Source organism: Acomys minous (assembly GCF_964271855.1).
Source record: "Acomys minous genome assembly, chromosome: 14".
In the NCBI taxonomy this organism is placed as follows: Eukaryota; Metazoa; Chordata; class Mammalia; order Rodentia; family Muridae; genus Acomys; species Acomys minous.
In genome coordinates this window covers 52,665,663-52,691,640 of record NC_140496.1, presented here as the reverse complement: position 1 = coordinate 52,691,640, position 25,978 = coordinate 52,665,663, and the positions used below count along the sequence as shown (strand labels likewise).

General features: G+C 40.4%; 1 pseudogene across 1 annotated transcript; it reads left to right on the top strand.

Moving 5' to 3' along the window:
- Positions 1–7,572: 7,572 nt before the first annotated feature.
- On the top strand, positions 7,573–20,841 carry LOC311582471 (60 kDa heat shock protein, mitochondrial-like; annotated as a pseudogene). Its single transcript has 2 exons — positions 7,573–7,651; positions 19,146–20,841. The product of its transcript is annotated as a 60 kDa heat shock protein, mitochondrial-like (transcript).
- Positions 20,842–25,978: the final 5,137 nt, after the last annotated feature.

Below are 25,978 nucleotides of genomic sequence, written 5' to 3'. Positions count from 1 at the left end.
TATTCAATATCAATTGGTCAGCCCTGAAAACACATATATGCAAGTAACACTAAAAAGATTGAGGAGGTTGTATTGATATATTTGGGTTCGTGTATGTATAATAACTGAACAAAAATATCTCATGAATTTGAGAGGAAGAAACAGAAGGACACGGGAGGGGTAGAAGGGAGGAAAGAAAATGATATAGTTATATCTTAATTTCCAATTTTTAAAAATATTTTTAAAAATCTAGTATGGTGCTAGAAATGGCAATGACCCCCACAGGTGGGATGTCCATGTTGTAGAAGAATCATTTTATCATTCTTCTCCCACATTGCAGAAGATCATAGCCTTTTCTACCTTGATAATGGGCTAATTATTTGTGAACTAGCTATTCTGGGGACTTGAAAATAAGAAACAATCACCATTTAGGGTCCTGGGGATGTTCTAAGACAGCCTTGGGTAGGATAGCATCATTACACAACATCAGAGATGAGTAGTAAGGAAAACCACAGGAGCTATACAATGCGTGGATATTGAACACTAGATTTTTGTATGATGAGTGAAAATTATGCACATAAAGTCAAATTACTTTAATAGATTGTATTTATGTGTTTATGCACACATATCTATGTGTGTTACAATAATAATCAAAGGAAGGGGATTATTGATTTAAGGTGAGTGCATGGGACCAGTGGGAAGGGGCTATCTGGAAAGGGTTGGAGAGAGAAAAGCGATATCATACTATTTCAATAAAAACATATTTTGTGCCAGTAACTTACTCTTTTTATTACTGTTGCTCTATAGTACAGCTTGAGATCATGGATGGAGATTGCTCCAGAGGATTGTTTATTGTACAGGATTGTTTTTGTTCTTCTGGGCTATTTGTTTTTCCAAATGAAGTTGAGAATTGATCTTTCAAGGTCTGTAAAGAATTAAGTAGGTATTTTGATAGGAATTGAATTGAATCTGTAGATTGCTTTTGGTAAGATGGCCGTTTATACTATGTTGGCTCTCCTGATCTGGAGCATGGGAGATCTTTCCATCTTCTGATATCTTCTTCAGTTTCTTTCTTCAGAGACCTGAAATTTTTTCATGCAAGTCTCTCCCTTGCTTGGTTAGAGTTACACCAAGATACTTTATGTTTCTTGTGGCTATTGCAAAAGGTGTAATTTCTCTAATTTCTTTCTCATCCTGTTAGGATTAAAGATCTCAACATAACACCAGACACACTAATCTGTTAGAAGAAAATGTGGAAAAAAGCTTAGAACTCATCAGCACAGGAGACAAGTTGTTGAACAAAACATAAATATCTCAGGCTCTAAGATAAAAAATTAATAAACGGGACCTCATGAAACGGAAAAGCTTCTGTAAAGCAAAAGACACTGTCAACAGAACAAAACAACAGCCTACAGACTGGGAAAAGATCTTCACCAACCCTGCATCTGACAAAGGTCTAATATCCAAAATATATAAAGAACTTCAGAAATTAAAAACCACCAAACCAAATAATCCAATTAAAAATGGTGTACAAATGTGAGGCACCAGAGTACATGAGAAAGTCATATCTCACTCTCCACTCAACTGTAGAGAATGTTCTGACCATTGGCTATATCTGGGTAGGGGTTTAAAGTTTACCACCTATATTGTCTTTGGCTGGTGCCTTAGTTTAAGTAGGACCCCTGGACCCAAATCTGCCTATCATAATGTTCTACTTGTAGGTTTCTAGGACCCTCTGGATCCTTATACTTTGCTATTCTCCCATGCTTCTCTCATCTGGTGTCCCATTAGGATGTCCTCCCCTCTGTCCCAGTTTCCTGGTAAGTGAAGACTTTCATGGGACATGCCCCTTGGGCTAGTATGCATATATAAGTGAGTATATACCCTGGAGGGGGAGACCTGGTGGCACTCAGAGGAAGGACAGCAGGTTACCAAGAAGAGACTTGATACCCTAAGAACATATACAAGGGGAGGTAATCCCCCTCAGGAACAGTCATAGGGGAGGGGAATAAGGGGAAAATGGGAGGGAGGGAAGAATGGGAGGATCCAAGGGATGGGATAACCATTGAGATGTAACAAGAATAAATTTCTTTAAAAAAAGAGAGAGAGAGAAAAAAAAGAAAAAAAGAGAGATTCCATCTTACACCTATCTAAATGGTGAAGATCAGTAACTCAAGTGACGACATATGCTGGCAAGGATGTGGAGAAAGGGGAACACTCCCCCACTTGCACGGCCACTTTGGACATCAATTTTGCACTTTCTAGATTCACAGGGCCTGAACCGACTGCCACAGTAGGAGAACTGCGGCTGCGCTGATCTCGCACCTATGATGGAACTGAGCACTCCGCCCAGCCTGTGTCACAGCAGAACTGCGGCTGTGCTGAGCTGGTGCCTAGGGTGGAACTGAGCGCTCAGCCCAGCCTGTGTTACAGCAGGAGAACTGCCAGTGAGCTGAGCTGGTGCCTAGGGTGGAACTGAGCCCCTGGCCCAGCCTGCATCACAGCAGGGGAGCTGTGGCTGTGCTGAGGTCGTGCCTCGGGGAGAATTGCTTGCTGAGCTAAGCCAGTGTCTCCACGGCATAGCGCACTGAGCGAACCCAGGGCTCTGGGGCTGAACTGTCCGCTGAGTCCAGTTTGGGTCTCAAGGCATCACGTGATCCAAATCCTGTCCAGAGTCCCCTCTCCTGCAGCAACTCCCAGCGGCCACCACACCAATTGCCTCCACTGGAAGGCTCTGAGCTGCAAACCTCAGCCACCACCACTGGAGCCGCTGGTGCCACTGGTGCTGCTGCTGTCTCTGCCACTGCTGCTCTGTCCGAGAAAATCTGCGCTCCTCCCATGTGCAGGGGCACGCAGGTCCTCAGCACCCTGGTCCCTCTGAACTATGGAGCACTCCTGATGCCAACGTGTGGGGGCCTTGGTGTTCCTGGCTCCGAAATCTGTGCAATTCCCTGAATTGTTCACTAGAGTTTCCAAACACGGGCCACACTGCTTGCCGCCATCTTGGATCTCCTAAGATGGAATCTCAATCTCATTTTGATTTTCATTTTATAAATGACTAGGGATGTTGAACATTTCGTCAAGTGTTTCTTAGCCATTCGTTATTTCTCTGTTGAGAATTCTCTGTTTAGCACTGTACTCTATTTTTAATTGGATTATTTGGTTTGCTGGTGTTTAATTTCTTGGGTTCTTTATATATTTTAGATATTAGCACTTTGTCAGATTTAGGATTGGTAAAAATATTTCCCAATCTGTAGGCTGTCACTTTATTCTGTTGACAATGTCTTTTGTCTTACAGAAGCTTTTCAATTTCATGACATCCCATTTATTAATTAGTAATCTTAGAGCCTGAGCTATTGGTGTTCAATTCAGGAAGTTGTCCTATGCCAATGAATTCTAAGCTCTTTTCCACTTTTTCTTCTAACAGACTTAGTGTGTCTGGTTTTATGTTGGGGTCTTTAATTCACCTGGACTTTAGTTTTGTACAAGATGATAAATATGGATCTATTTTCATTTTTTTTACAAGTAGACACCCAGTTAGACAAGCACCATTTGTTGAAAATGCTGTCTTTTTTCCATTGTATGGTTTTAGTTTTTTGCCAAAAATCAAATGACCATAGATCTGTGGATTCATTTCTGAGTCTTCACTTTGATTCCATTGATCAACTGGCCTATTTCTATCGTAGTACTATACCCTTTTTGTTACTGTTGTTCTATAGTGGAACTTGAGATCAGTGATGGAGATTCCTACAGAAGATCTTCTATTGTACAGGATTGTTTTTAGCTACCTTGGGTTTTCTGTTTTTTCATATGAAGTTGAGAATTGATCTTTTCAGTTTCATAAAATATTGTGTAGGTATTTTGATAGGGATTGCATTGAATCTGTAGATTGCTTTTGGTAGGATGGCCATTTTTACTATGTTGATTCCCCCGATCGATGAGCATGGGAAATCTTTCCGTTTTCTAATATCTTCTTCAACTACTTTTTGCAGAGACTTGAAGGTTTGTTTTTCATATAAGTCTTTCACTTGCTTAGTTAGAGTTACACCAAGATACTTTATATTATTTGTGGATATTGTGAAGGGTATGGTTTCCCTAATTTCTTTCTCAGCCCATTCGTCATTAGTATACAGGATGGGTACTGACTTTTTGATGTTTATTTTGTATTTAACTTTGCTGAAGTTGCTTATCAGCTGTATGAGTTCCTTGGTAGAATTTTGGGGGCCATTAACATATACTATTATTTTATCTGTGAATAGTGAAACTTTAACTTCTTCCTTTCCTATTTGCATTCCCTTGATCTCCTTTAGCAGTCAGTAGACAAGTGTTCTTCATGGGAAAATCCAATAATAATCATCCTTTGTTTGAACTCCAGAGGGAAACATTTATTCCCAATGCTACTAAAGCATGTCAACATGTTTAGAATACTATTTCTTTCTTCTTCCACAGTTCTCACTTCTACAATATCTTATTTATTAAGATACTTGGGGAAAGAGGCAAGTCTATAGAAATTAAATTCAATAAAACTAGCTTAACTTTTTTTTCTAGTTTGACATTGTTTGTGGAACTGATTTTTAAAGAAAGCAATGCACAGGTTTCTTGTTCTCTTAACCAAAAAGTTTGTCCCACAATTCCACTCTTTCTGAGTACACTTAAGTGCTTTGTTTATGTGTTATGAGATCTTCTCATGATTTCCTTACCAAAATGAAATAAAATAACTTTTATTAGAAACTCAATATAGTCTCATTTAATTGGAATTAAAAAATGCCACTTAATAACAAAAGTCCCATCAACACAAACATCAGAGTTTTCAACCACACACTCCTACCCCATGACAGAGAAAAATGATGGATTTGACTAACTACAAATTAAATCTCTTCATGTTAAAACCCACGTAAGCAATGTATGAAGCAAATAGCAAGCTGACAAAATATTTGTATTAACATGCCAGAATATTATGATTAACATTTTAAATATGTAATTACTTCTTGATTTTCATTCTTGTCTCCTCATTCAGACTCTGGGCTTCTTCAAGGTAGAAGTGTTTTTTCCACTTTTTCTCTGACACCTATTTAAGGGAAGGCTCATCCATTCTCCCGAAATGAAGCTGACTGAGTTGGAACTGGCTGGGTTAGAAGTTCATTCTCACTATGTTCACAATGTCTCATGTAAAAATGGATGCTTAAATGAATGAGTGTGCAGAGAAGAAAAAATATTTCCTTACTGTAAAGGTCTGGCACCAAGTCATTAGCTGTTGGATATCCTGGTGTCACACTGAGTGTGTGGTTTCTAATCTCTCAGCCTCAGGAAATCAGAAATCTTAGATCTTAAATACTCCTCCATTTAGGGAAGGGAGGCAGGATCTGGTTCAAACAAGTATGACTTTTACCAGGAGGACACCAGAGGGACAAACAGCATGCTGAACACAAACCAGATCCCTGAATAATCTGGCCTGTGGTAGTGAGAAAATCATTGTTTCTCCCACCAAACACTGGGGCTAAATAATGTAGACTTGGCCAGTGGAAATTGCAATAGAATGGTTATATATTCAAGGATGGTCAGTGTGGTGATTATCTGAATGTTTGACTACCTACAGCATCTCTAGCATGCTTTCTAGTACTGTACTTATGTTAAGATAATATTCTTCCCAATGAGTACTGTGACTGAAAAATCATCTTACCAGTGTCCTGTAGCTAATCAAGGAAAGACTTGATATTAACACTCAAGTCTGTATGCCCTCAAAGCCCATGAATGCCACTTTTTTTTTTGGAGGATACTTAGAGACCTCTTCTCAGTCAACTCAACTCACCTCAGCTCTGAAAAGATGTGGGAAGGACAATTAAAGTCCACTTTATTGTTCTATGGGGGCCCACCTGGGACAAGTACAATGAATTTATTTTTTGTGAAGTCTCACATGCAGATAAACTTCCCTTCCACCAGATTGAAGATCCAAGGCTGAAGTTGCCTACCCAGGGCAGGTTGTCATTAGTATAGAAAGCTCTTTCTTGAAAGGGTTCCAGAGAACTAAATATTTAATGACTGCACTGATTTGAAGGTGTTGCTAATCTATTTTCACCATCAACATGACACTGTAGCTGTTTGTTCATTTGTTTGTTTGTTTTTCAGAACTTGGCTGCATCAATTTTTAAATTATTTTTTATTTTTACATACACATTTATATTATTACACACATATCTAAAATAAACTACATATAGCAAGAGGAACCATGAAACAATCAGAAATTATATTAATGTTACATTCATATTAACACAATGTTAAATGTTGCCCAGATGTCTGAAGGCATCAAGGCAGAAGATGAGAGCCAATCAAAAGCACACAGAGTACTCCTACATAACAGCATGGAAAGGATGAAAAAACACTGCTCAGATTTCTCTTCCATCCTCTGACCTCTTACAATGTTTGTAGATGAGGCTTGGAACATTATCTTTCAGAGCTAGAGGACTTTGTCAAGGCTACTCCAATTGGGTAGGAGTGGTTAAGTCAAATGAGACAGTGTGTGTGTGTGTGTGTGTGTGTGTGTGTGTGTGTGTGTGTGTGTGTGTATGTGTGTGTGTGTATGTGTGTGTCTGTGTGTGTGTCTGTGTATGTGTGTATCTGTGTTTATGTGTGTCTGTGTCTATGTGTGTCTGTTTGCTGGCGTAAGGGATCCTGAAGGGGATTCCTAAGGCCATTCAGAGAAGTATTTACAGCTTTTTAGGCTTTTATTCTCAGTACTAGGCACATCAGTAATCCTAATTAAATATAAATGTATGTGGTGACTAAGCCTAAGAGACAGACAACACTTATAGAATGGAATTCTAAGACCACAGTGGGAAGGAACAGAATTTCTGTTTGCAAAGGTCTCAAGAGTAAGAAAATCCAGGCAGTTTAGCAAGCTCAGTGAAATTAGAGTGTCTAATGAGAAATGATGCCAAAAAGATAGATTAGGGCCTACTTTGGAAACTTGCTACCCCAGAGCTCTATAAAAGCCTTGTCTTTTTCACATCCAATGCTGACTTCTTGAACCCTGCCTTAGGGGAGGAACTCCATGTACATAAATTTAAAAGGCCTGCCCTAATTAATTGCTTACTTTAATTAATTTGGACAAGTCAATTTGAGTCAGTGGTCTTTCTCCTCCCATCTTTGGGATTAACAATGAGGAGGCCTGAATTGCCAGAATGAGGCTTTGAGTGACTATCATGTGTGACTCGCCATTCTACCTGCCTGATTCCCCTGGGGCACAGGCAGCAGAGGCAAGCTGCAAGCTGTCCCTGACCCCCATCCCCTGTCATTCTTAGGAGATAGAGGGGAGGGCAACAACATTCAGCATAGATTCCCCTCTGAATATTCCCTACTTGCCTGATATACCTGGGGCACACTCAGAGAGGCCTGCAGGACTGCAGGAACATTCAGGTCCACTTGAGACACAGCTCTCAGAGGTGAGCAGTGGGATCTTACCTGATCTCCATTATCAGGCCCAAGGTTCTTCCTGACTCCCTGAGGAGTACTCTTTCTAGAACATTTAGCCAACAGCAAGTGCAGCCAGATGGTTAAAGTAAGCATACAAGCACAATCAATAGGAGCCAGGGCACTATGGCACCACCAGAGACCAGCTATCCTTGTAAAGCAATACCTGGATATCACAACGCAGCAAAAGCACAAGAAGATGACTGTAAGTCCAACGTTATAAAGATGGTAGAGACTTTTAAAGAGGAAGTGAATAAATCCCTGAAAGAAATACAGGAAAATCCAACCAAACAGATAGAGGCCTTTAAGAGAAAACAAATAAATACTTTAAATAAATACAGAAAAACACAATTAAACAGGTAAAGGAAATGAATAAAACTGTCCAAGAGCTGAAAATAGAAGTAGAAACAATAAAGAAAACACCAACTGAGGGAATCCTGGAGATGGAAAACCTAGGTAAGAAAACAGGAACAACAGATACAATCAAACATCACAAACAGAATCCAAGAGATGGAAAAGAGAATGTCAGGTGTAGAAAACATGACAGAAGACATCAACACAACAGTGAAAGAAAATATTAAATCTAAAAAACTCCTATCCTGACACCAAACATCCAGGAAATTTGGGATACTGTGAAAAGACCTAGCCTAAGAATAATAGGAGTAGAAGAAGGTTAAGATTCCCAGCTCCAAGGACCAGAAAATATTTTCCACAAAACCATAAAGCAAAATTTCCCCAACCTAAATAAAGAGATGTCTGTAAACATACAAGAAGTATATAGAACAACAATTAAATTGGACTAGAAAAGAAAATTCTCCTGCCACATAATAATCAAAACATCAAATCTACAGAACAAAGAATATTAAAAGCTGCAAGAGTAAAAGGCCAAGTAACATACAGAGACAGACCTATCAGAATTACACCTGACTTCTCAGCAGAGACCCCCAAAGCTAGAAGAGCCTGGACAGCTTGGCTTGCAGCCTCCAAGAGACCACAGATGCCAACCTAGACTACTATACCCTGCAAAAGTTTTAATCACTGTAGACGAAGAAATACTATATTCCAAGACAAAAACAAATTTAGAAACAATATGTATTCACAAATTCAGACCTACATAAAATACTAGAAGAAAACCTCCAATCCAAAGAGGTTAACTATAACCAGAAAAACACAGTAAATAACAAATCCAATACCAGCAAAAAACAAAAGAAAGGAAACAATACAAATATACCACTAACATGTGTGACTTGATTTTTCCCACAATCCAAAGTGGCAATGCTCATCCAGATCCACTTACAAAGGGCTGATGAGTGTGTCAGGCCCCGGTGGAGTTCTGGATGTCAGGAAATGAAGTCTCTGGCCTCATCAAGTTTACCCAATCATGAGGCACAACAAAATATGCACAGATAAATGACCCACAGGATAATTACAAATTGTGCTATATGCTTCAAAAAATGGAATACAATGACTATACTTAAGTTGTGGGGAGTATCTTAAATAAAGCAGCCAAGGAAGGTTTGCCTGTGGAGGTAGCATTTAAGCTGAGACATAACCAAAAATAAATAGAAAGAAAGAAAGAAAGAAAGAAAGAAAGAAAGAAAGAAAGAAAGAAAGAAAGAAAGAAAGAAAGAGGGTAAAGAAAGAGGGTAAAGAAAGAAGGAAAAAAGCAGACAGGCAAAAAAGAAAGAGTGGGTGGAGTTAGCCCAAGAAAAAGATGGAATGAACTAGGCTTAACACAGTGAAATTCCAAGTACAAGACTCTGGATTCTTGAAGAAATGGCTCAGGCAAGAAAGTACTATAAAGTGTTTCTCTTCCAAACATGAGGATCAGAGTCTGATCTCTAGAACACACAGAGATAAAATCTGGGTGTGGTGGTAATATTCAATGCAAGGCAGGGGCAGACAGGAAGATTCACAGAGATTGTGGGACTGCCGGCCACAGAGATTGTGGGACTGCCGGCCTAGTGTACTTGGTGAGTTTCAGGCCAGAAAGAGACATGTCTCCGAAAACAAGTGAAGAGTACCTGAGGGACAACATCTGATGTTGACTTTGGACTCTCTCTCTCTCTCTCTCTCTCTCTCTCTCTCTCTCTCTCTCTCTCTCTCTCTCTCTCTCTCTCTCTCTCTCTCTCTCTCTTCTTTGAAAAACACACACACACGCAATTCTGGGGTAGGGGCAATCAAATAAAAGACAAAAGTCAGAAATGACCAGGAGAACAATCGAGGGTCAAAATAATAAGATCAGAGGAAGAAGCCGTTGCCAACAGACTAATTAAAAAATAGATCAGATCCAGCTACAATGAAAGAACCAAGGCACCTTGATATAGGGGTTTATGCCCAACAGTTTTCAAACTTGAATGAACACAAGAATCATCCATGGAATGTTTGGGAAATGTGCACTTTTGGGCTTCATTCCCAAGGGATCCGGAGCAATTTTAGACTAATGCTGTCATCTGCTTTGATACACAATGTCCTCTGGGTACTCTTGGGGAAGCACTGAATTGAAGGCATTAGGCAGGAGGACCACAGCTGGGCACAGGAGGACAGAAGGCCCAATGTACAAGAAAAGAGTGACTCAAAGCAGGGAGGACTACACGCCATCAGGTCTACAGACCTTCCAAGGGCTTGCTTGCATCTAGTTTCTTTGTGTTCAGATTGACAACGTGAGTCACAAGTAGGATACTAAGCAGTAAAGAGTTTAATCTTAGGATCCCTGAATCCCTAAGGACATCAAGGTATATGGAAAATTATTATGAGATGGAGGGAAAAGTTTGCTAATGGGAGCCCAGTGACAGCCATCACATCATCTTCCATCCCTGCCTTTCCCAGGAGGATGAGGACTTAAACATATTTTTGCAACAAACTCTGAATCCCATAGGACCCGCTGGATTGCATCACTAGCAAGGTGGGGGCTGCTGAGGAGCTCTTTAAAATAGGGTGAGACAGTGGCAAAACAGTTGGCCCTGTCATTCCAAAAGTCATCCAAGCAAATTACACAGAAAACAAGCCTAAGGCATTATTATTTAAATAAATATACATTTTAGTTTCATTCCGATTAAGCCAGCTTTGCAGTTATCACTTGCTGAGTTGCTTGCAGGTCTTTAATCTTCATCTGCAAATGCCCAATAGCCACATAAGGAACTCCTCCTAGTGAAGAGCACACCCAAAATACTCACCTTGGGGTCGGTTTTGTTTGTTTGTTTGTGGTTTGTTTTGTTTTCCTTTCTTTCCAACTCTAGATACACAGCCTGAAGAATATTTCAAAATGAAACTTTTTAAGATACTGGGAGGGCTGGAGAAATTGCTTAGTGGGTAAAATACCCACTACACAAGCATGGGTAATCAAGTTTGGATTCCCATGGTAGCCTGCCTGCAATCCTGACGCAGAGATCACAGAAACCCATAGCAGGCTGGTAGCTAGACTAGCCAAATCAATGAGTTTGGGTTCAAATGAGAGACCTTGCCTCAATATGTAAGTTGGAGAGTAATCAAGAAAGATACCTATTGCTGGTACACGGTAGTGCACATCTGTAATCCCAACACTCAAGTAAGCAGAGGCAGGTGCATCTTCATGAATTTGAGGCAATCATGGTCTACAAAGCAAGACCAGGACAGTCAAGGCTACCCAAAGAAACCATGTCTCAAAAAACCAGAAAGAAAGAAAAGAAAGACACCTAATACACATATGAATGCTCTCTCTCTCTCTCTCTCTCTCTCTCTCTCTCTCTCTCTCTCTCTCTCTCTCTCTCTCTCTCTCTCTCATACACACACACACACACACACACACACACACACACACACACACATGACTGCACAAGAAAAAAATACGTGAAAGCTACCTTTGAGATAGAGTCACACTGAGGGTTTCATATAGAGCAGATCATCAGACAGTCCCTTGTGTCATTCCCCACCTATAGGCAGGCATGCAGAAAGGGTGAGTGGGGTTGTATGGCCTCTGTATCAGTATTACTCAACATACTCAACAATTTACTTGTTTGGTTGTTTTCCTTGCTTTGTGATGAAGGGTGTTATATAGCTCACTCTGGTCTTGGACTCATTTTGTGGACAAGACTGATCTTGAGTTCCTGACCCCCCTGCCTTTATTGGCCAAGTGCTGAGATAACAGGTGTGAGCCACCATGGAAATTAAACTCAGAGCCATGTGCTTCATTTCAATTTGTTTCAAAAATGAATGTAACAGGCAGTAAGATGAAAGGGGAAAAAAAGGAAGAATACTGGAATTCTTCCTCTGAGGAATTCACTTTGGTTTAAACACTGGAATATAAATATGATTTTGAGTTGATAATGGAAAGGAGGGGTATGAGGAAACCACCATTCTGCAGCATGCTTAGGACAAAAGGACTCAGGATTTTATCAAGCAGCTTGGAGAGTTTCTAGCCTGCTGGAAATATCATACTTTGTTTTTCCTCAAATGAGATTCCATGCAGCCTCACACAGCTGCTAGCCTGATCTTTCTAAAATGTCAGTTTGATCTTGTTACTCCTCAGCTATAGACAAGGGTCCCTACAAAGACACTCCCTACAAAGAACTATCTTTTAGATTTTGTAGCCCAACCTGTCACATTTGCATAGCTCTTGCCTTGTAGCACCAATAAAGCCAGATATAGTAAATTCACAAAGTGCCATGACAGAGTTTCAAAATCACTGATTTTGCAGAAACAGGTGAGAAGCCAGGTTTGGCCTAGGTGGCAGTTTGCCCAGGTAAAGACTCCTTGGGAGGAAGATCACACATGTTAGCATGGTTTCCCACATAACTTTCTCAGATCAAATCTGGTGCCCAGTTTTCCATGCTCTGGACAAGTCTCTCACAGCCTCTATTCCAGCTCTCTGGAAATTTTACAGACTACATGTAAACACTATGGCTCTTGACAGGTGTCAAGATATGACATGAGCTATTTCTGGATGGCCTTTCCTGCAATCATCAGTGTAATTCTGATTTGTTTTTTATGTTCTAGCACATATGTGTTCCAGCTCAGATGTTTTTTATTATTTTGTCAACTTCTGATTACTTGGAACTGAGGTAGAATGCAAAGATGAAGGAGATAAAAGGACCAGAGAAGGGGAAGGAAAATTTAACTTCAAAGTCTGGCTGAAGTCAGAAATTTCAACACAACAAAACCTGCTCTGTAGGTCACTTATATATAGACAAAGTTCCTTTTCTATCAAGATATTCAAATAAGAATGCTAAAATAACTATCAACCATGGTTAACCTCTAAGCCTTTATGAAAAATGCAACTTTTCCCTTCTCAGCTGTAACCCTGAAACTCCTATGAATCTCACAAGCTAATCTAAACTCTACCTACAGTAAAATTGTAACCTTTTGTGCACCATATGTGGCCACAGAGCTCCTCTTTATTAGATTGTTATCCTGCCTAAAGCACTCCAAAAATTAACCTGCCTTCTCATTTATCTAAAATGGGGAGAAAAGGAAGAGTTCCTTTCAAACCCTCAGAGTGAGTGATATGGCTTCAGAAACCATCAGAATTTTGCAGGTGGCTACTATTTGAGACATTTAAAAACCCTAGCCTCTTACTGTGCTCATACCAGAGGGTATAATGCTGTTTTCCTTCTCTCTCTCTCTCTCTCTCTCTCTCTCTCTCTCTCTCTCTCTCTCTCTCTCTCTCTCTCTCTCTCTCCAATGCTCATATTTACAACTATGTTAAAATATCTTCTTGATAAACCCCAGCTCTGCTTCATCATGACTTTCCATGAAATTCTTTTCTGTGAGAAAGTCAAATATGCCAGCTTCAACTTAGTGAAGGGCTCTGAAAGTAACTTTTCAAGTTGATGTAGGAGTTGGTGTGGAGCTATACCTCTGTGTGCTGCCTCTGCGGCTGATGGGAAAATTGACTCTGGCCATGCCCATCTAGCACAGAAGAGCCTGAGTTGCTCAAAAGGAAGTGCTTTATTTTTCCCTCTCTAAATCCCAGCTCTCCATAAGAAATAATCGATAAATAGACTCGAGGAAAACACACTTTGTCCCTATGGCCCATTGGCTCAGAAGGGCCTTGACCCTTTGAGTGAGGCTGTCTTCCTTAATCACCAGAAACCCACAGTCTCTGACTATTAGTCAAGGTGCAGAAGCTTTTGCTCTAACTCAGAAAGAATGTCAGTCTTTCTGAGAACTGCCACTGTGGCTGCTCTCACCCACTCCATTCCTACTGTAGATAAGAAATGAAAGCCTGCCTACAGGCTTCTGAGCTGCAGGTCAGTACCTAAAGAGCCTCCATCTTTTCAGATTCCTTTTTCTGTCTTTAACACAGCATATCATCTTTCCTTTTTCCTTTCTCATTAATCCCTAAAACATTGAGCATCAAACTATTCCAGCCATTCTTCTATTTTATTGAGTAACTGGAAGTTTTGCCTAAAGTAACTTATTTAGGATACACCCACAAGCATATTAGCTGTGCTCCAAGCTCTCAAGAGCATTAAAGTGTATTAAAGGAGGAAGCAAATAGGCTTGTGATTAGACTACAAATCGGTGTTACAGAAGATGATAGTCATAGTGGAAGCAGTAGGTTCAAGCTCAAGCTTAAGGGGAGAAGAAGGAAAACACTGAGTGATTCTTCTTTCCTTGATTAAATCATAGATGAAGCAAGGTGTGGGGAGAATGATGGTCCTACTTGGTGGGTTAGTCAGATGAGGGACGGCAAAGAGCATATCAGAGACATTCAAAGGGAACAAAGAGTGATTGTTCTTGAAAAGACTAACACATTCAGAGTTCTTGTCAGGTTTCATGGTAATTGATATGATTAAGTTAAGTTGAGTGGTGTGTGTGTGTGTGTGTGTGTGTGTGTGTGTGTGTGTGTGTGTGTGTGTTAGTCCCAACTAAATCCTCAAGAAGTGGTAAAACCTAAGTCACTCTGAAGCAAAACTGTTCCAGCCAGCCTATATTCAAGCTAGGGTAAACTACAACCCACCTCCTAATCCACACACCAGCATTATTTAATACACATAAGCCACTGATATGTGAAGGAGATGCCAACAGGTGAACAGATATGTGCAGGCAAGGTTGGGCAGTGATTGGTCAGGACAAAGCTCCAATACAATCACAGACACTGTAGTCTCTATCAAAAGTCAAGACAGAGCAATGAAGAAGAAAAGGAAGACCCTCACCTGTCAAAGAGTTCTAATCCCAGATACCAAAATAGCTCTCAGTGCTTTGTCGGGTTCTGTTCTGCTTGACTTGGATACCACTTTAAAAGTTGATTTTCTGAAGTCAGTATTGCTGAGCATCGTGGCTGGAGTTATCTGAGTCATACAGCCTGGAGGAATTCATAGCTTGCTTGGCCTTGTTGAAGAATCTCAAGTCTTAGAATATTCTGTAGGGCAAATCTCATTAGGGTTGGTTTTTTCCAGGAAAACTACCTTTGAAATGAAACATTTCTCTGAGATTCTTTTGAGCTTCTTCCTTTAACGTTCAACATTCCCTCCATGGACACCTTGCAGGAACTTGTTTTAAGCTTTTGGAGTTATGGGGTTAGAGTTCAGCTCTTAATTGAGCCTTCCCACACCAAGAACAGACAAGAAAAGCTGTCTGCCAGGCTGGATTTACATACTTGGCAGGCCAGCTTTCCCTTCCTCTCTGCCATTCAACACATGAGGGCCTGCAGGAGCCTTGATCTCTGAGTAGTCTGTGGCCATGAAGGGTAGAGATAAAACTGTTTTGTCTGCTTTGTAGAGGGACCCAAGGGAAGACAGAGCTGTGGCTGCTTGAGTCTTATCAAGTGAAAAATGGTTTTAGTGCTTTTATATTTTTAATAAGTACTACAGAAAAAAACTTGAAAGTAAGAATGTGAAATTTAATTTGCCAAATATGCTGAGAGTTGGTCCTTGAAGAAAGTTTATCTCTACTGCATAGTCAAACACATCAACTTGCAGGGGCCTGGGAGTTACTGCATGGCACAGATTTAGTTTATTCTTCTGGAGACAATATTATCTGGCACAAGGAACAGGCAACATTAATACATATTTTAGTAAACACAATTGCAAATTGTGAAGAAGGACTTTTGGGGGCTCTTCATTGACACATTCAGCAGCCAGCAGGGGGATAGGACCAGCCCCAATTCCCCCATTGCTTTGTCTTGAACAGCAGTCTGAGAAGGGCTAAAGTAGGATAACCAGAAGCCTCCCACATCTCCAAGTGATTAAAAGTGGAAGATACGATCTCTGGCCATTCCTTTTCCTTTCATAGATTGACATTTCTCGAAATTGGACTGAGAAGTTTGTGGGAAATTTTGAAATGTACTTGTGCAGCATTTATATAAAAACCATAAAGCTACTGATTTTTCTTCAAGTGAGTTTTTATCATTTTAAATAGTTGCATATCCATACCAATAATAATTTCATTTGGAAGAGTGGCAATGGCATCATCACAGAGCCACCACTGACAATAAACAAATGTCACATACTGTGAACAAGAGAAAATATGTGAGTCTCAGGTAAGTTGTCCTGTTGGGGAAAGAAGAGAAGACATAAGACTAGGAATCTCTGATCCTTGCACTATCTTAACCCACTCTGCTTTAGTCATGTAGCCAGGTCCAAGAACTGACAGAACAAAGGAATATTCACCCCGTCTGCCAATCATTCCCTCATAGATGCTTCATTCTTTATGACCACATGAGATCTTGTAAGTCCTGATGTATCTACAGAAAGTGCAGGCTGCAAGAACCCTACCCTTTACTGGTAACTAGGGTTCACTAACATGAGATCTTGTAAGTCCTGATTTATTTACAGAAACTGCAGGCTGCAAGAATCCTACCCTTTACTGGTAACTAGGGTTCACTAACGTCACCAGACAAACCCCACAACCCACACTCAATCACATGTGGAACATTCTAATTCCATAAACATTCCTGGAGTAAAATATTGTATCCTCCATGTCTAGTTGTAAATGACAGGTCCACCTTGATAACAGTTTCTCCAGGTCAACCATATTTCTCAGTTATCAGAGGAGCATGTTATAAATGTTGCCTCTAATACTAATTTCTCCAGAAGCATCAAAGAATCAGTCTCTAGATGAAATGCTATTTCAAACAAAGGAAAGATGCCAACTACCAGAGTTGGTCTCTAGAGTGTATACTTAAAGAGAGATGCCAAAGAGCAAGAAGATACTCAGACACTCTTGCTTCCAGGGCCACACTTAAGCTATGAGATCATTACCAGTCACAGACTGCCTCTTATGTACAGTCTTCCCTGGTAATATAAGCCCGAGCCAATTCTAGCCAACTGTGTCTGATAGTGCTACCAAAATCACATCCCAACATATCACTATAGGGGAGTCTAAGAAATACTGTTTTTAGTTACTCAATATCTTCAGCACAAAGGAAAGAACAATTGGAAGGAGTGCCAGGAGATGCAGAGAGAGTCAGCCTGCACAATTCATTCCTCCACCGCTGTGTGTTCTATCCAACTACTCAAATTATGAAGCAATCAGGCAAGACATTGATGAGGTGTCCTCTTTTAGAGGACAGAGGTGTTCTAAAGTGTGATGTTACTTGATTTACAAGAAGCTTGTATGCCTGGACTGGAATCAACACATCTATTCTCAGTGGACCTTTGCAGATTGCATATGGTGCAGTCTTGTGGAATAGGTGGAATGGGTTTATAAACATGCACACTCAGAAGTCAGGCTTTAGTCATTTAGGGCATGTACTGTCAAAATGCTGACCCTATTTACGATATGCCTACATGGCACTAAGTTCTTTGCACACATAGCCTTACCTCAATTGTACTACACATAACATAATGAGGCATATGGAATTCTCGTGTTCATTATGCTGCAAAAAAAAAAAAGAATCTTGAAGAAATTTGCCAACTTTTCTGTATATAAAGAATCAAGTAAAAGATGTGAGCTGAAAGCATGATGGTTTCAAAGACCACCTTTTTTATAATGCTATATTCCTATCTTTAATTTGAAAAATTGGGCTTTTCTTCTTGTCTAATAGCCTCCCATCTCTCTCAGGCTTGGAATACCATGACTTTTGACTATTTCCAAAGAGGATATCCTATCTCAGTGCACAAGGATGTCTTTGGGTTGATTTGATTCTACCAAAAAATTCAAATGATATGGCCTTGGATGTGCAGCCAGCCTTAAGGAGACAGAGCAGGAACATTTTGTGCTGTGGGGTGACTACTTCACTAGCTCCAACTCTTCTCCAGGAGACTTCTGAACAAGGGATTAATAATCAATTTCATGTATTCACTTACCAGAAGATTGGGACAGATGTGAGGACATCCCACTGGAACTCTAGATAAGACAAATATAGGAGATGAGGAAATAGAAGGACCCAGAGGGTCCTAGATACCTACAAGAAGAACATCATGATGGGTGGATCAAGGCCCAGGGAGGTCTGCTCAAACTATTGCACTAAACCAAGGACAATACAAGTAGTAAACATCGAATCCCTACTTTGATCTAGGCAATGGACAGGACATTCTCCACAGTTATGTGGAGAGCGGGGACTGACTCTGACATGAACTCTGGTGTCCCAAAACTGACCACCCCCCCCTTGGTGGAGAGGCCTGATGCCACTCAAAGAGGGAATAAGCAAGCTACCAAGATGAGACTTGATAGTCTATGACCGTATAGTGGGGTAGAAGGTCCCCCTCAGTCATAGACCTAGGGGAGGGGAGTAGGGTGAAAGCAGGAGGGAGGGAGGAGCTGCAGGATACAAGCGATGGGATAACAATTGAGTTGTAATCAGAATAAATTAATAAAATAAAATAAATCCTTTTCATACACATGTATTAGTTACTTTTATTATCAGTGCTGTTAGAAAGCATCTGAAAAATACAACTTAAGAAGGGAAGACTTGGGGGCTCATGATTTGAGGGTACAGTGCACATGGTGGGAAGGTCATAATGGCAGGAGCATGAGGCATCTGGTCACATTGCATCCCCAGTCTGGAAGCAGAGAGAGAGAGATACATGACAGTGCTCTGCTTTTCTTCATTCTGGGACCCATCACTCATGAGATGGTGTCACCCACCTTCACAGAGGGCTTTCTGTTAAGTCTTTTTAGAAGCATCTTCAGATCCCTCTAAAGATCCATTATGATGGAGAGTCTAAATCCAGTCAGGTTGTTAATATGGGCCAACAACCACCATAATCATAGGGCTATAATCTATCATCATAAGATGTATACAGGGAAGTGGGCCCTGTTTAGGGCACAGAAGCCTTATCTGCCTTCTTTTTCCAATACAATACAATATTGAGGTAAAACACAGATGTTCATTTGGGTTTCTATTCCTGACTCAGCCACTTACTAGGAACAAGGACTTGAGCTTGCTTTTTGTTTCCTCTTAAAGCTTCAGTTTTTCTCATAAGTGAAATGATGGTTTTTATGTGCCCACCTCCTAAAGTTATTCATAGGGCCATGGAATGGTTTCAATGTGACAGTCCATTGAAAGTAATAGCACACTTTCTGGTGCATAGTAAACACTAAATCAATGAGAAACATTACTTATTATTCAACATACGCAGACTTCTTTACCCAATTCCCTGAAAATTCTTTACCATTTGTAATTCAACAAACATTTGAAGAGTGCTATGAATTACAAAGGATCTTGGCAGACATGAGTCATTAGCTCTCCTTAGCTACAGTGCCTGTGTTCAAAAGATGACTAAAAAGGCCTTGCTTGCCACTGACTGCTAGCCTTGCCACATGCACTCCTGTAGCTGCCCCCACAGAAATGCTTTGGCTACCACACTGCTTCGACAGATGAGACCAGTGTCCCAGGCACTGGCTCCTCATCTAACTTGGACCTATGCCAAAGAGGTAAAATTTGGTGGGGTGTTCAACCTTTAGTGCTTCAAGGTGTGGACTTTCTTGCCAATGCTGTAGCTGTTACAATGGGGCCAAAAGGAAGAACTATGATTATTGAACAGAGTTGGGGAAGTCACAAAGTAACAAAAGATGGGTCACTGTTGCAAAATCAATTGATTTAAAGGATAAATACAAAAATATCAGAGCTAAACTTGTTCAGGATGAACACAAATGAAGAGGCCAGGGAAGGCACTATCACTGCTATTGTTCTGGCATGTTCTATTGCCGAGGAGCACTTGAGAAGATCAGCCAAGGGGCAAATCCAATGGAAATCCAGAGAGGTGTGATATTGGCTGTTGATGCTGTAATTGCTGAAGTTAAAAACAATCTAAACCTGTGACAACCACTGAAGAAAATGCTCAGGTTGCTACAATTTCTGCAAATAGGGACAAGGACATTAGAAACACAATTTCTGAGGCAATGAAAAAGGTTGGAAGAAAGGGCATCAGCACAGTGAATGATGGAAAAACCCTGAGTGATGAGTTAGAAATTATTGATGGCATGAAGTTTGACATAGGATATATTTCCCTACATTTTATTAACACATCAAAAGGGCAAAAATCTGAGTTCTAAGATTCCTATGTACTGGTGAGTGAAAAGAAAATTTCTCATGTCCAGTCCATCATACCTGCTCTTGAAATTGCCAGTGCTCATTGGAAGCCCTTGGTCATAATTGCTGAAGATGTTGATAGAGAATCTCTAATCACACTGGTTTTGAACAGGATAAACGTTGGTCTTCAGGTTGTAGCAATCGAAGCTCTAGGGCTTGGGGACAATAGGAAGAACCAGCTTAAACATATGTTTAGGGGTACAGTATTTGGGAGAAAGGGGTTGAATCCAAATCTTGAAGATGTTCAATCTCATGACTTATGAAAAGTTGGAGATGTCATTGTCACCAAAGACGACACAATTCTTTTGAAAGGAAAAGGTGATGAAGTTCAAATAGAAAACTGTATTCAAGAAATCACAGAACATCTAGACATCACAACCAGTGAATACAAAAAACAAAAGCTGAAAGAGAAACTTGCTACACTTTCAGATGGAGTAGCTATGCTGAACATTGGAGGGACACATGATGTAGAAGTGAATGAGAAGAGAGAGTTACTGATGTTCTCAATTCTAGAAGAGCAACTGTTGAAGAAGGCATTGTTCTAGAACGGAGGTGCACTCGACTTTGTTGCATTCCAGCCTTGGCTTCATTAAAGCCTGCTAATGAAGATCAGAAAACAGGTATAGAAATTACTAAAAGAGCACTCAAATCCTTTAATGACTATTGCTAAGAATGCAGGTGTTGAAGGCTCTTTGATAGTTGAGAAAATTCTGCAGATTTCCTCAGAGTTTGGTTATGATGCTATGCTCAGAGATTTCGTAAACATGGAGGAAAAGGGAACAAAGGTTGTAAGAACTGCTTTACTGCATGCTGCTGGGGTTGTCTCCTTGCTGACTACAGCAGACGCTGTAGTGACATAAATTCTTAGAGAAGAGAAGGACCCTAGAATGGGTGCAATGGATGGAATGGGAGGGTTTATGGAAGGTAGTGTGTTCTAACTCCTAGAGTAGTGCTTTGCCCTTATCAACGAACTGCGACAGGAAGCTCAAGGCAGATTCTTCACCGATAACTTCAGTGAAGTCACCTGAAGAAAATGACTAAAGAGAAGGCTGGGCAGTCACTGTAACCATCAGTTATTGGTTCCCATCAACAATATATAATGGTTTACTGCTGTTATTTTCCATGCCTACAAATAATTTATTTTGTATTTTTGAATAAAGATATTTGTACATTCCTGTAAAAAAAAGATGACGAAAAAGCAAGAGGAGTAGCAAACCACACAAAGGAAACCACAGCTCAGGGGCCATTCGCAAGCACAGAATATCAGGCAGAAGGATGTGGAGCCTGGTGCGAACTTAGCCATATGCAGTCACATACACTTTAAGCTAATGTTGTCATAACCATGTAAAACTCTGTGTACTATGTGACCCTGACATGCAGAGAGATGTGTTCAAGAAAGTCTTATTGCCAAGAGACAATCATTTGCTCACACTGCTGGTCAATCAGTGCAAATGCAGCAGAAACTGACACGGAGTTTCATCTGTGCTATGGACAGCACACACCTAAGGCATAGAAGAGCACAGAAGATACAAGTTAATATTATGCTGCTTGATAAGGTTTCAACAGATGGAATAGGAGCAAAATGTTAATTTGTAGGAACAAAAGAGGCAAACTTAGTATTGCTGTGATCCCCGTGCATCATCAGAATAGCTGTGTTAACTCAGCTTTTAGTATGCCTGGAGGACAGGATTTTTCAAGCTGTCAGAGCATTTGGATGTATCAAGGTCTTCTTATAGTCTGATTCATGGTACCCTGACTTTGGAAATAAAATTAAAAATTTATAGAGACAAAGGATACATTTGTTCTTATTTATAATTTCAAAAGAGTTTTGTTTTTTCCTTTGTTGTTTGTTTATCCAAGAAACATCTCTTGGGTCAGAGCTGTAATTCAGATTTTTCATGCCATGAAAGCTGTGTTGGGTTATATATATATATATATATATAAAGATATGAAATACACAGCATGTTCCTGTAAGAAAAAGTATTATCTTTTGAAAGAAAAAAGATATTATCTTGTTTTCTGATGATAACAAAATGCCTAAGAAAATCATTCTAGAGGAAGAATGATTTATTTTGGCTCATGGTTTTATATGTTTCCACCCAGTCACCTGGCTCTATTATTTTGGTCTTATGGTAAGACAATACATCATGGAGGAAGGACAGTGTGTAGGAGAGATGCTCACCTCCTGGCAGCCAGGAAGCTGAGACAAGAAAAGGCTAGAGACAAAAATATATCCTTCAAAGACGCATTCCAGTGACCAATGTCTTCCAGATACATCAATTTCTAAATAGCTTAATTAATCTATGAATTCACTAAGGAGTTAAATCATTGAGGAGGCCAGAACCCTCAAAGCTCAGTTACTTCTGAACACTCTGCCTCTGTATGCCACTGCACAGGGAACTAAGCTTTTACATGAGTCTTTGGGAAATATTTTATATAGAAGCCACAACAGGGATGGACTCTTATGGCTATGTGTTTCAGGATTTTTTTTCTGAGGATAGACATGAGGGCAACAACAATGTGGGGTAGTAGTTCTAAGAGTGGGGACTAATTCTAATTTACCTGGGCCTTGCCACTTCTAAGGCACATAGATCATTTGCTCAAGTTACTTAGCTTTTCTGAGCCTCAGTTTCCCCACCTTTAAAATAGAAGATGTGATACTGGAAATCCCTTCCTGAGTTATTGTCAGGATCCACTGCAATACCACACACAAATACCTTAGAGGAGGGCTGTCACCAATTCCCCACTCAGTTGGTGATAACTAACATTATTAGCTCTGTTGAACAAACAAATTCTGCAGGCACCTTGCAGCAAAGACATTCTAATATGTACAGTGTCCACTTCAACCTTATTTACTGTGTTTCTCTTGTCCTCTGGCCTATGGTCAGTATGTACAGCCTAGGAATTCTGATGGCAGCATCAGAATTGATTGTGGGATCACTTGGGGGACTTTCTAGGCTGCCTCTTCCACAAGATGACCATTCCACATGGCCTTCCAGGCACAAGTCCCTGCCAACTGCACTTGGCATGAAACATGTGGGAAGCAGGTCTGGCAGAGCCTCTATCCTGGCTGGACAAGGTAAGCAGGCAGATGTTGGCTCCAATGCAGACATTGTCCAAGATGGTGGCAGTCACTGGCATCAGGTTTTTCTAATTGTGTTGCCTCCTGGAGCTGCAGTCTCACACAACCCTGGAATGTCTTTTGAATTAGAAAATGGTTCTTTATACCTCCTATTTTGTTGTAATTTCCTTCACAGAAAAAAAGGCATGGCTCAGTTACGAGTCGTGGTGTTCAGAATAAAATGCTATTATGCTATCCCCAGTTTCCTATTGAATTACCATTTTGCCTGAAAAAGAAAATGGCATGCCAGGTTCACCTGGCAAATTCATAAGCCCAATAAGGGCTATTCCTTACATTTGTGGACAAATTATCCCATCTCTTACAGGCAAGATATTCCGATCACTTAGTTAGATCCCTGCCAGAAGACTAACTAATGTGCAGGCTCACCCTTTATAATGCGGTACGTTTTCTACAATATTTCTTCTGTTTTCCAAGCACAGCTATGCTCCACAGTGGGAAGAGTCTGTGCTGTGTTACCACAAATGGTGAGCCTCATTCTGGTTCTGCCAAACTATGGATTTGCAACCCTGGACAAGTGATTTTTCTTTTGAGGGGTCAGTCACCTTGTGTATAAAATGTGAATAGTACAGCCTACTCTTGTGTTTCAGATATGGAAAGGGAAGAGTTATGAAAATTACTTGCTGTTATGCCTGGAGCATCATAAGTGCTCATTAAATGACCAAGCCATTATTTCATGCAACTAGTTTCAGAACAAATAAAGTCACATCTCTTTTAATAGTGCAATTCATTTCTCTGGCTTTCCATGTACCCAGATTACCAAGAAGCCCAGAATTTCCTACTGAGGCCCTTGAATGGTCCAGGACTGCTGCTTAAGCATAAAGAAGGTACTTTCATCACAAAAACTGCTCAGAGAGCTAGAGAATCCAGTCAGCAGGCGGTTTCCATTCTCTCCTGCTCTGTTATGTGTTATAACCTGGAACCACACCACTCACTAAGCCTAGTTGTTGCTTTAGAGATGCCAAGCCTGACCCAGTGCTGGTTTTTCCAGGATGTAGAGAGGAGGGACAAGTCGGCTTCCATCCCATGGGGACACATATTGATAGTCTAAGTTGCCACCTGAAGGCCTTCAAGTATAACACTAGTGACTACAGGCTGCAGTGGTGATCCTTGTGCTGTCACTGGCAAATTGTAATTTAGACCAAAACATTTCATGTCACACACATTTAGATAAACACATGCGTATAACATATATAGAGATCTTCTGTATCTCTTTTTATATATGTACATCAAATATTGAAACATATACAACTCAAGCACTAGGCATGGATGCACGGATTCTGTAGTTAACTTTTGTAACCACTAATTTAAACTGAATACAATCCCTGAGGTGGTGTTTTAAACACTAGAAATTTACTTTCCAACAATTTGAAGTAAGGGAGTCGCAAATCAAGGTGCTACATCATGGATCCCCTTGCTTGGCCTCTCTTTTCAGCTTAGAGACAGCCACTGCATACTTACACACCTAGCCTCAGTCTTCCTCTGGTATCTCTCAGTTACAAGGCAGTAATTTCATCAAAGCCACACACTCAGGACTTCACCTAACCCTAGTGACTTCTCAGAGCTGTGTTTCTAAATAGAATCAGACTATCGGTTTTCTAGTGCAACTAATATTTAGTCTTTTACAATCACCTCACGAATGAGTCACAAGAATCCTTCCACTTTACATATGAAGTAATTTGAGGTGCTTAGAATTCGGTTGGGGTTATAAAGTAAAATAGCCCAATTCAACATATTCTGAGTTCTTATTTCATCATTTTAAATGGAATCTGGGTACTTTAGATTAAACTTTCTCACAGACACTCCCTCGGGCACGTGGATGGCTGAGTGGGCGCGTGGTCACAATGTCCATGGACCCTCGCCACAGTCTACTTTCTCTCAGTACCACAGAGCCAGGCTGCTCCAGCCAGAGGAACACTCTGCTCTTCACTCTACATGGTGACCACAAAGCCACAGCTGTCTTCTCTTGTACCAAAAGACCCCAAGGTCAGTATGTTTCACCAGATGAATTCTAATAACAGTAATTTAAAAGCAGAAAGCACACAAAAACAATGCTAGCTTACCTGAAGCCTCCAAGACCAGTACCCTCCATACCAGTAAACTCTCCTGGCATCCAGTTACAGACACTATTCTCTGTCATTATGCATTATTTCTGACTTGAAGCTCAAGCTCATTCACGCCTGAGGAAGGGAAATAAGAAGATCGGGCTGAGAGACTTGAAACATACAGGTTGGTGATAGGTGCAATTCTGATGCCAAATGGTCTGTGTTAATCCTGTTGCCTGTGTGTGCTCAGACAAGTTATTAGACCTGTCTGTATCCCCAGCCGCATCTGAAAAATGGCTGGGGGGGGAGCCTTTAGTATCTCCTATAGTTGTTGAAAGGGATTGATGATGCGATACATAGGTAAACAGTGAGAATTGTGCCTGCATGTACAAAACATGCCATAAATGTAAGTCCCAAATAGTCATGTATGAGCATGAACAATTCATTCAGTCACTGTGACTTTACTTTCTCATACATAAAAAGCAGCACATGGGAAAACCCATATTATAACTCATGAGATGTGACTTCTAGTCCCAGTTTATCCCTTAATAACTGGATATTGACAAGTAAATCTATCTTGCCGGGCTTCAGTGTTACTACCTATAAGACAGGAGACAAGCTCAGACCATCTCTGCAAGCCTATCAGTGCAGAGACATTTTTTTCTATTGCCTTGGAACATTGCAGGGTGGTAGGGAGGGGGTTCAATTCCAACAAATCTTTAAATCCATGCTATATTGTATTGTTTGTATTTAATTACAATTACCTTATGAGACTGTACCAAATTGGACTGTGCTTAAAGTCTAATTTGCTGTTGACAACACCCCAGGCTAAAGGAATAATATGCATGAGAACAACTCATGTTTCACTGCTCTCTGTATTCTGTATTAAAT